An 11,823-nucleotide genomic window follows, 5' to 3' on the forward strand; every position below is an offset into this window, starting at 1 on the left:
GGCAGGTTTTTCTAGAAAACAGATACATGAGTTGATGTGGGGGCCTCAGAGTGCCTTAACGGCAATCCAAAAATGGAAGATATTGTTGTTCGGCTGATAATAAAAAAGCTTTCTCCAAGCTTAAGTTATTCACATGGAACTGTCAGTACGCAGTGATTTTCTTCATGTTATCCCCCCATGATTACAACTGAGCAAGCTAACTGATTATTTTCTACAGTTTGAAGCTTGGCTGCCTTTCATAATTATTATCAAGCTGTAAATTATTCATCCATGGCATATTAACATCAGAGTTTAAAAAAAATATGCATGTCGGCATCCCAGCACTTCCATGACATCTACTCAAATACCCACTTTTCTCGCTAACTGAAGTTACTGTATACAGTGAGCCATCAAGTGTCATGACACATTAAGCTGACTTGAAGGCGCTACTTAACAGATACCCGACAAGCATGCATTCTTTGTCTCACATTAGAGGAAGTAAAAGTAAAACAATATCTACCAGCATAGTACAAATAAAACAACACTAAATATCCAACCATGACACTGTCATACAGTTAATCTGAGTCATATAATACAAATACAAAAGGCCTCACTTGTGTATTAAATTTTACATGCGAATGTGATAAAAATGAACAAATGATGATGTAATAAATAAAGAACAACGTGATGCAATATGCAAATATTGGATATGCACTAATTTATGAAATGCCTGTTTCACTAGATAGAAGTGTCAGAGAGCTCTTTCTCACCAGCTGTCTGTGACAACTATGCTAAACCCGCTACAAAGCCTTTAAAAAGCCAAGTGAACTTTGCTGCACACACGAGATTCTGCATTTTTAGGACGCAAAGTCCCATGCGCGTCCTTTCACAACTAAAGTGAGAGGATGCATGTTTAGAAACTTCTTCTGTTGTTGTGTGCTTGGGCATAAATAAATTACAGATATGGCTCCAAGTCTTTTCAAAATTTATTCGACCGAGTGGATCATGTCCCGATTACACAACAAATCAGTCTGGTGTGTTTGCGCAGTCTTTCCTTTTGCGATGATTGTGTGTGTGAAAAAGTTTTGTCAGGCCAAGTGTGTCTCATTATACAACAATACTGTGTGTGGCCACTATGCCAAAATCCTGTCACAGGAGAGACTCCTGGGGCTTTGTCAGTGCATGCTGTGAAGAGGGTTAGGATTAGAGTTAGGGCTATATCTTGGGAAAACAGAATAGTCAATGGAGGTCCTCGCAAGGCTCGTGCTACGAGTCCGTGTGTGCTTATGCAAGTGTGTACGCACCATCTGTGTATATTTTATGGGAAATCTATAAAAGCAAAGCGTGGCACTCTGGAGAAACCTGATTAGGCCTGAGTTGAGTTCTCAAATCATAATTAATTTGGGAGATGCTCTGGCTCTCTACCACTACCTGAGGCAAAGTCATTAAGTTAAGGAATAGCTGCTCACCCCCCACAACACTCACGGTTAATCTAAACTAGGCTGATGCAGGCTTTCTATTGGTCACTAGTGCCTCACTGATGTTAGGTTTTGGCATGTGAAGTAATTAAAAGCCATTGCTGTGTCACATGAAACATTCCTCATTGCCATGGTCTCTGAATGCAGGTTACATGCTTTATTGCTATGTGGAACACTACACCGGCTTTTTGGTCCAAACAAGATCATTCATTCTGTAGATGCTTTCTCTATTGAGCAATTGATAAATTTCTTAATTGTTGTCTGAGGGCACACATCCTAGGACAGATAGGGACCAGTGTCTGTAACATTTTTACATTATCCCATTTGCCCACGGGAGATGGGTTTTGGAGGAATGCTCCTTTGTATTTGAATGCAGGCTCCACTGGGAAGTATCTGTTATTAGTGATTCTCTCTGGTCTTTTACCCTTTGTGATGGTATGTAAGGTGACGTTTCTATTTCTTACGCCTACCGTAGTATCGCAAGAGTCCAGCTGAAGAATAACCATTTAAAAGGGCTTGTGATAACAATAAAAAAGGCGACACTCTATTATCATCACATTATATGTGCAAGTCCATTTAAAGATATGACTCGGTCGTAGTTCATTAATGGAGAGCTAAAACTCTCTCGACAACCAAAGGCTTTTGATTAGCCAAGGACAGTGTGTCTTTGGAGTGGACTGTCTTTAAAAAAAAGAAAAGAAAAGTAAAGTAAAGAAAAAAACAGCAATATTTGTTGATGTTGAAGTGGAATAAAATATATCTAAAAAAAACCTCTTTCCACTGATGTTTACACAGCATTTGATTACAGGCTTTCTAGCACCGTAGTTTGTAGCATGTCGGTGCCTTAAAATGAAGCTCAGTTAGCCAGTCTTTACTCTAAAGATTTTTTTCAAAATCAATCAAAAGTGTCAGCTCTCAGTCTTGTTGTGGACACATTATAAATAGCCATATTTGTGATACATGGATATTCTGCCAATACCAATACTGCTTTTTCATTCATTTTTTTTCCAACATAACATCACCAAACCCAAACTTAATGTCACATCCTGAAGCCCACGTCTTTCAATACCACAAGGTAGCATAGGGGTTTACATCCGTTTAAACAGAATATATTACCCTGTCCGAAGCAATAATTTATCAAGCAGTCAGTATTTCAAAATGAGAGATGACACATCTTTGGAAGGTAAATTCAATAGGAAAACCGAAACAACCTTTATAATCTAGACTGTACAAATACTGCTTAAAGGTGAAACAAACGCTTAAGATGAGACAATGTGCGATCAGATATAATCTAGTTAAATGGATCTGCATATAGTCTTTGAATATAATCTAATCACCAACTAAGCTATTTCCAAGATTTAATAATAAAAAAAGAAAAGTTAGGACTACTGGCAACTCAGAAATACTTTATCACTATCTTATAATGTATATAACTGTTGTGACTTCTTCATAAAGTGCACATCTGGAAAAGGAAAATAACACATCTGTGTTCTGGCTGTTCATTGCAAACGTCACACATGAATGCGCCTGGATGTGATTGCAGTGACTTTCATGCTAGAAATGATAACAAGATGTCTTATTTTCTACTGGATGTTTTTTTTTACTAAGTTCAGAATACTTCAAAAGAACTGCACAAAGACTCTTTATCATCCTCATTACGTTGATCTCTCCTGGCAGACATGTCAGAATAAACTTGAATAAAGACAATGAGAAGTATGCGTGTGTGTGTGTGTGTGTGTCTGCTGTGTGTGCACGGAGTGAGAGCTGAGTAAGATGGAGTGAGATGGTGATAGCATGAAAAGTTGTGGAACAGTGAATTTGCAGTCAGCTAATGAGCATACCAAGGGGCACATTAGTTATTTATTTCCTGAGCTTGTTTCGTTAAGAGAAGGGCACAGCAATTAGCTTTGAGGAGATGACATCCCAAAGTGCCCATGTGCTTGGCTGCAAGGCAACACCGGAGCCCTGTCTGAAATGCTAAGCAACCTGTAGGGCTTGGTGAAAAGAGGAGGGGGTAGGAAATAGCTTCATGCCTATGACCCGGCATGACATCTCTAATGCAGTATGACCAGCTGGAACTACATTATGTAGAGAGAGAAAGTGGTGACAACAGGCTTGAAATCCACTGTACCTTTAAAAAGATAAGGTTATGGAGACGAATGGCTCAGGGATACAGCCAGGATCCATTTTTTGTCCTTTGTCAGTAATGTTTTGGGGGTTTTTGCCTCCCCTGACTGAATATTTAAGTAGAGAAGAAAACGTCTCATGCTTTCTATTAGCCTGTGTCAACTGTTTGAAATGTTATTTTATTGCCAATTAAGAAACACATTAGAGCTGTCTTTTACAATGTATTTACTGTCTCGGGGGGGAAAAAAACAAAAATTAGATCAATAGTATGTCATTAAACTAACGATTACGTTTTAAGGACTTAGAGTAATGGTAAAGTGAAGCCTATTTTCTGACGCACTCAGGCTAAATCTTACACAATTATCCTCATTTTAAGTCGATCCCATGAATCTCACTAATTATGATTAACTGTGATTTTCTGTGCAAAAATCGCATCTTTAAAAATACCAGGTGAACAAATTTTCTAATGAAACACATTAAGTGCACCGGCTGATTTATAAAGCATGTGCCAACATAAAAAAAAAGAAAAAGAAAGATCAAAGCAAAACGCCTCTAGTCTAGCATTCCAGAAATGTCTATTTGTGCACCTTCATTAAATGAGGCAATGTGCTCCAAACAACAGAGGATCCAGCCTTGTTTGAAATGTCAGCCTTCTAAGATATTAACTGGAGCTGAGGGCCTCCAATCAAGGGAACAAAATGGTGTGTCCACAGAGGTGAGTGGTAATGAGCTGACTCGTATGTGTGGGGAGGTTTGGCTGATTGAAATTCCACAGAAGTGACAGACCAGACTGTAAACTTATCCTTTAGTTGGTTTAAGTGCAGCATCTTCCTAATTTCCCCACCGTGTGATTTCAAGAAGTGCAACTTCTTTTAACCTCTATCTTAATATTTGTTCACCCCTCATGGTGGAGTAATGTGGACTGATCAATGCATTTGTATAACTTATTCTCATAGCAGGTACACCAACAAAGTCCTGTTAACGTAACAAAAATATTCAGCTCCTGTGACCAGTTTTGGAGAATATCTTAGAAAATAATTGCAGTGTCAGTCCTCTTAGGCATTGTGCTAATATTAATTCATAAAGCATTTTAACATTCGAGCCACTCTGCAAATGGTGAAAGGGTTCAGAGCAGTCAAGAGGTCTAAAAATCACTATAAATCCATAAGTGGTCACTGCCGTCAAACATCTGTAAATGGAAGAGCGTTTAGTCAGTGATGCCCATCTTTTAAAAAAGCAACACTTAAGAGTATTATAATGGGAGTAAAGTACCTTTGTCATCTATTAAAAACAAGTCAAATATTATGCTATATAGACACAGGCACACACACACACACACACGTCTTCTGACCTTAAAATTACCTATAAATGAAATAATATTCAATGTGAATGTCTGTGCTTTGATTTGTTTTCATTTTTCGTAACTTTGATATATTGAACGGAGCACTGCTGCTTTATAGATGAATCGTTCAGTCTAAACTAAGCATAACAATATTATCTCGCTACCAAGAGCAGAGCATGCCATGCCTAGAGACGGCGGTTTATAAGAACGCTAAAATTAAAGCGCAAACAACAAACTAATAATTTCACAGACACATACATAAGTTTCTCTTTGAATGTAGAGGCTTTTGGTGATTACATATGGATGCTTATTTTTAATTCCTGAAGTCTGCTGGTTGCAGAGTTGGTTACAAGAAAAATAAGACATGATAACTGGTGTTGAAGATGCTCCTCCTAGATTTCAGCCAGAAGACACAGGAAATTGATGGAAGCAAAGTAAAGGACGCTGTAGTATGTCTCAATAAAGAATGGTGACGCAATGCTTTTGCAGAAAAGAAAAAGAAAAAAGTCATTTATCTTTCTGTTCGCTGTGATCCACACAAAAGAAAAAAATACTAACAAATTCCTTGAAAACACAGCAGCTATGCATTAAAGCGGACACGTGCAGCCACCCACTCAAGCAACCGACTTCACAACAGAGGGGAAAAGAATCAGACACAAGACAGCAGCATCCTCACATACTTACCAGCTATTTGATAATTACTGAGCCACAGAAATTTCTGTACAGAGATTTTTACAAAAGGACAAAAAGTGGAAAGGCAATTGTTTCTCCCTGCTGTCCACGCATATATGAATGTTAATGAACACAGCTCTTTCTTCATTAGACAAATATGTTTATACGGCGTCATTTATTTTAAACTTTTGAGTTGCTTCTAAGAGGAAAAGCAGCTATTCGATATTACTCTGTATATATTTGTACCATCAGCTCTCAGTCATTAGTACACTGTCTCCATAGTGTGTGCTGTCTCGTATAACCACGCAGGTATTAGCTTCGTTTTTTCTCTGGGGCTTAAGACCAGTGCAAACATGTCACCACCATCTGTTGCTGCCTGCGACAAGTGTCACAGTCAGCCAGCTCAGTGCACACATGGCCTAAAAGTCTAGTGCTGAAGCAAAGCAACAGCATTTTATCTGATGCTTCTCTCCTTCTATTGGTCATATTAGCATAAGACCAACTTTGCCAAAGTCACTGCCTTGTCCTTACTTTTTCCTTTGTTATTTTCTCCTGATTCTCTATTTTTTTCCCCTCACCTCTTTCCTGCATGCATCCTCCCTGTTTGTGTTCCTCTTTGCTTGCTTTATTCCTGTGTGCCAATTTTGGTAATATTTTGATGAAGATCAGAGTTGATTTACAGGAGCTATCTCACTTGCTATTAATCCTAATGTACAGAAATTGGCTCCAATACAGTAGAGGTCACTTGTGAAATAGATAAAAGCAATTCCTGATACCTGTTTCTATAGACAACAACAACAACAACAAGAAAAAAATCCACATATTTGATTTTATGTTAACAGCAAATTTTATGTGTTTATATGAAACAGCTGGTTTGTGTTGGTCAAAGGTGGCAGCTGTTAGAAATTCTCTCCTCCTCCTCGGTTAACACCTGAAACCAAAATAGCACATAACACTAAGTCGCTCATGGTCCTGTAATCTGTCAGATACTTAGAGGAATGAATTATATTCTTATTACTGAAAGAAGCAATCTTTTAATAAGCACATCTATTCTTGCTTTTGTTAAAATAAAAAAATAAATGCCAGTTTTACCCAATAAAATCTATGTTTTGTGGAGCTCTCAGTCATTCAGAAAGATTGTTCGAAGATCCTATTTGAAACCAGGAGTCAAGAGAATGGAAGTCGTTTTATTTATGTGTATTTGGCGTCTTTGTTTCCTTCATTTTCACCACTGGATCTCTGAGCTCCACCCTTAACATTTCATCCCGTGGTGTTCCAGATTTATCCTGTTTAACATCTTGTTTTCCCTCTTTCATGGCGGAAATGGGTCCTGTTTTCCAAATATATCATATATGAATTACATTCACTTACTAACCAAACCATTCAGGGTCTCTGTGGCATTTGGTGCCACCTGGAACTTGTATATGGCACCAAATGCAAACATAGTGCATTCTTACAGTTAAATGTGTTGGTCTATACTGGCACTTAGTTGCTTCATAATTTTGCAATTTTAGAGGCATAGAGGGTGATTTTCAGAGCAATGCACACACCAAAAGCTACTTAATCTGTATAATTACAGCAGCAGCCCTCTGCCCCTGGTTAGAGATGAAGGAAAGAAGAAAATATTTTCTTGAAGGAAAGGAAAAATTCCACATGTGGGTTGATTTGTTTGCACATTGTACATATGTGCTTGTGTACATAGGAGTGCACATTAGAGAACATACCAGAGCAAAATTAAAGATGATCTTATAATGTATTTTTTGTTAGCCTTAATTTCAACCTGGCATTGTTTTTGTTGTTCTAATTATTATAAAGCTTATTATAATCTCCTGAAGTCAGTGATGAGTCAGAGCGATTTTTCTCCTGCTGTCAGGGTGGAGTGAGATGAGGAGCACTCAATTTTAGAACTACAACTATAGGTAAGGAAAATCATATCTCAGTCTGATGAGTCTTGAAATCTGCTGTAACATTATGATTGTGGAGTCAAAAGTCGACATGAAACAACATGAAAGAATGGTTCCATCTTGTATCAGTGACTTCAGCTGGTGGTGCAATGCGTGAGGCATATTTTCTTGGCCTGTTAGTATTAACTGAGCATTTTTTTTAAAGCTCACAGCCTACCTGAGTACTGATGCTGACATGTCTACCTGTTTCTGACAACAACGTAGCCAATGGCTGCTTCCAACAGGATACCACGCCATGCCAAAAAGCTCAAATCACTTAAAACTGGTTTCTTGGACATAAATAACCTCCACGGTCACCAACTCTCAATCCCATAGAGCATCTTTGGTAAAACAGAAGAGTCAGAACATGGATGTGTAGCCGAAAAATCGGTGATGTGATCCTATCATGTCAAAATGGATTTAAAATCTCTGAGGAATATTTCCAGCACCTTGTTGAATGTGTACCATGAACAATTAAAGCAGTTCTGAAGGAAAAAGAGTTCAACCTTATGCTAGCAAACAGTAACTAATAGAGTGTCCGAAGCTGAAAGAAGGAATCAAGTGAAATGGCAGTGAAGGAATTCTTTTTCAAAATACTGTAAAAACTAGAATCTGAATGCTGTTCCTTATGGCACCAGGAATTGCATTATATGGCTGAAGGGTTGATTAAAAGAGCTCTTAGTCAACAAGTATACAGTACACACAGAACTCTTCATGCCATTAACCTCTAGATGTTAGAAACACAGCTAATTTATATTCTGAAAGGATTTCAGATGCACTTTATTACTGTGCTGAGGGAAAATGAATAGAATAATTGGATTCAGCTTTACTGGCTAAAATTATGTCTGATTATTTTGATGTTCAACTCACTCTTTGTGATAAGTCATTTACTTTTGTCCTTTCCATGAAATACTTAGATTGGAATTCCAATTTTTCCTCAAACAAAATTGCCCTCAAACCATCCTCTTATCACCAAACACAGCTTATCATCCTCTATGCGAATCAATTACGCACAAAGACTTTGGCAAATTTACACAGCAGGGCATTAGCTTTGATGAGGGAGCTACATATCCAAATGTTTACCCTTTCTCCTTATCCTCCAAACTACAATACCATCAACGTTGCCCACCCCCCTAAGTCTTCATTACCAGAGCATTACAAAGACATTGGCCAGAGTGTATATGTTTTCATTAAAATATTCCTTGCCTTTTCAAAATGCATGAATGTCTTTAATTTAAGTGAAGAGGCAGTGAACCGCTGCAAAGCTTTAATTTCTGCCTCTCATGACCCCCCCCCCCCCCCCCCCACCACCACCACCACCACCACCACACACACACACACACACACACACACCCTCCCTCATCTTTCTTCACTTACTTCTTATTCCCAAGGGACAAGGAGGAAAAAAGACAGAGAGATTTGAGGGAGGACCTCACCCATCTAGAAAAGGCAAACCAGCTCTAGCTATAGAGCATAAAGTGTGAAGAAATGCTTACATTTGTATAAATTAGCATGCAACATAAAAGGCAAGGTCAACAAATGTTGGCATTGACATTGGATGATTCAAATTTCAAGATGGGGAAATGATCCTGGTATATGTGAATTTAAATGAGAGCTCTTTCTTTCTCTGCGTCTCACTGAGGACATTATACAGGAACTGTCTCTTCACTTTCAAGACATGTCTCATCCCCTGCCTTATCCCCTGCTCCTGTCCTTTAAAAATGCCCACATGCCCAAATACTTGTCAAATTATTTCTACTGTTACTTCTCCGATGTTATGAATACACAGAAAAAATCAGAGGCTGGAAGTGGAGATGCATGTTTGCAGGTGTATTAAAGTTTTATTCAGAGCGTCTGCTGGCTTACATTAGACTATAGCAATAGCAAACTATTAATCATCAGGTCTGATGTTCTTATCTCCCTTTCTCTGATCAGCAAAGCCCAGATGAACTAAGACTATCTCCATGAACCCTTCAATCATTCACTCTCAGATGGCTCTTTGAGTTAAATGTCCAAGTAGATTCATGCGCATAATTTCAGGGCCAAGTCTGACCATCCCATTTCAAAAATACAATAAACAACAGAGCTGCCTTTAATATTAAAATGCCTTAAGGTGGTAGGCAATGACATAGTAATTCTCCATGTTATTTCCATGTTATTTCCATATCTCCATGCACTCCATGTTATTTAGCAATAATTAATTGTCAGAAGAGCATCCAGCACAGCAGAAAAATGAGACATGCCAATAAAAATGGCCCGTGGATTAGTTTGGTATCCAATTGAAGACTATATATAGTGCTGCATAGTCAAGGGGGCCCGGAGGACAGTACGTGGGAGTGGACCCAAATGCATACACCAAACGGAACAGCAATGAGATTTTAACAAGCTTTATTGTGAACACAGATTAGTAATGACAAGATGAGGGTGCATAGCGGGAAGTCTCTGACGAGGAGGCACTGAAACAGAGGGAGGATAAGTTTAGGTTCTGAAAGTGAAAAGCTAACACAGGGAGGAAAGAGGGAATCTGATTCTGAGCACTTACTTGCAGGCGGCGATCGTGAGGCTCTAGGAAAGGCAACCCAGTGAATGTCCGAGGGGAAAGTAAGTGAAAGAGGTTTCCAACCTTGTTTTCCTGGTAATCCAGAGTTGATGAAAGGGAGGAGGACAGACAGGTGGAAGCGGCGACTAGTTTTGATTCCAAGGAGTGGGCTGTAGAGAGGTGCAGCAATAGTTTTCTAGAATATTATGCACTGAACAAAGAAAGCAATCTTCTGAGGGTTTTGATGGAAATGTCACTGTGAGAGCAAGAATCCAGGAAGAGATTATACATGGGTAACACTGTGGAATTAATTATTTTATTGTGCATTAATGATTAAGCTTCATTAGGGCAAGATCATTGGATCTTGGAAATATGATACGTAATTATCATATATGTATATTAACATTGATTTAATATAGTATTTATAAAATAAATTGACCTGTCCTTCAAGATTTGCAATTTTTGTCTGGTAAGAAGAACTTTTTTCAACATTTTTTTAATTGTTAAACAAAACACATTTCATTCTAAATCATGTTATTGACACCAACCTGACTTTTAACTAGAGGTTCATCATATTCTAACTGCATTCACAGCTAATGGGACAGCATTACTGTTTTCAACTAACAAATGTTGGACAGCTTCATTTTTATTTTGGTTTTCTCTCACTGCTCTTAAAAAATAAAAACTCAGTTAATGTTTTAAATTAACTAGCAGTAATAATTTTTTTAATTGATACTTTATTAATTAAACTTTAATTTTACTTTTTATTTTATTTTAATTTATGTATTGATTTATGTATTGAGCCCCTTTTAAATCCCAGGGCATCAAGTATTACCATTCAATCAAAGCTACTGGTGTTTCTCAGAGGTCGGCACATGGTTTTATTTTGAGCTGGCCCCGTGTTGTGGGCATATTGTTGACAATATGAAACTCATCTTGCTCTTGGGGGAGGGGGGGCTGCTGAAGTCTATCCCAGCAGTCTTAGGGCGACTCTGGACAGGTCGCCAGTCTGTCGCTGGGCTAACACATAGACACAGACAACCATTCGCACTCACAGTCACTCCTGCATGCATACCTAACTGCATGTCTTTGGCCTGTGGTAGGAAGCTGGAGTACCCGGAGAGAATCCACGCAAACACGGGATGACATGCAAACTTAAATTTGACCTCTAAATTTATTATTAATAATAAGTCTCCATATTTTCTCAGTTTAGTTGGTTCGGGTTTTTACGCCACTTGATAATGAAGACTAACCTAAATATTTCTTCCTGCTTGCTAGTTAGCTGGCTAATAAGCCAAGTTACATATTAGGAGGAAGGCACCATATGTGCAGGTGATGTGCACAATCATGTCAGACTTTCTACTGGCCCAGGACTAACAGACAAAATGTTGTTTTATTGGCGTAAAAGGTCCCGGTGTACATATACACTGAAAGAGCATAAATTTATTATTTATAGCGAATTATATTGCCGACCATTAGCTATGGGCCACAGACTCCTGGCGGTCCTGGGACAACACTTTAAGAACCACTGTTGTTAGAAAAGCACATAAATGTAATAGTTTTCTTCCTCAAGTCAACTGATCTCTGGGAAAACTGCCTAACACAGTTAACATCAAATCACGTTTGAATTCTGTCAGCATCTGTAACCACAACTCTGACATTGCACTCCCATTGGCACAGCAACTAACTGCGTCCCTCACTTGACCTGTAACACTGTTTGGGAATGTGCAGTCATAACATGTT

This window comes from Neolamprologus brichardi, chromosome 18 (genome assembly GCF_056152115.1).
Source record: "Neolamprologus brichardi isolate AB-2024 chromosome 18, ASM5615211v1, whole genome shotgun sequence".
NCBI lineage: Eukaryota > Metazoa > Chordata > Actinopteri > Cichliformes > Cichlidae > Neolamprologus > Neolamprologus brichardi.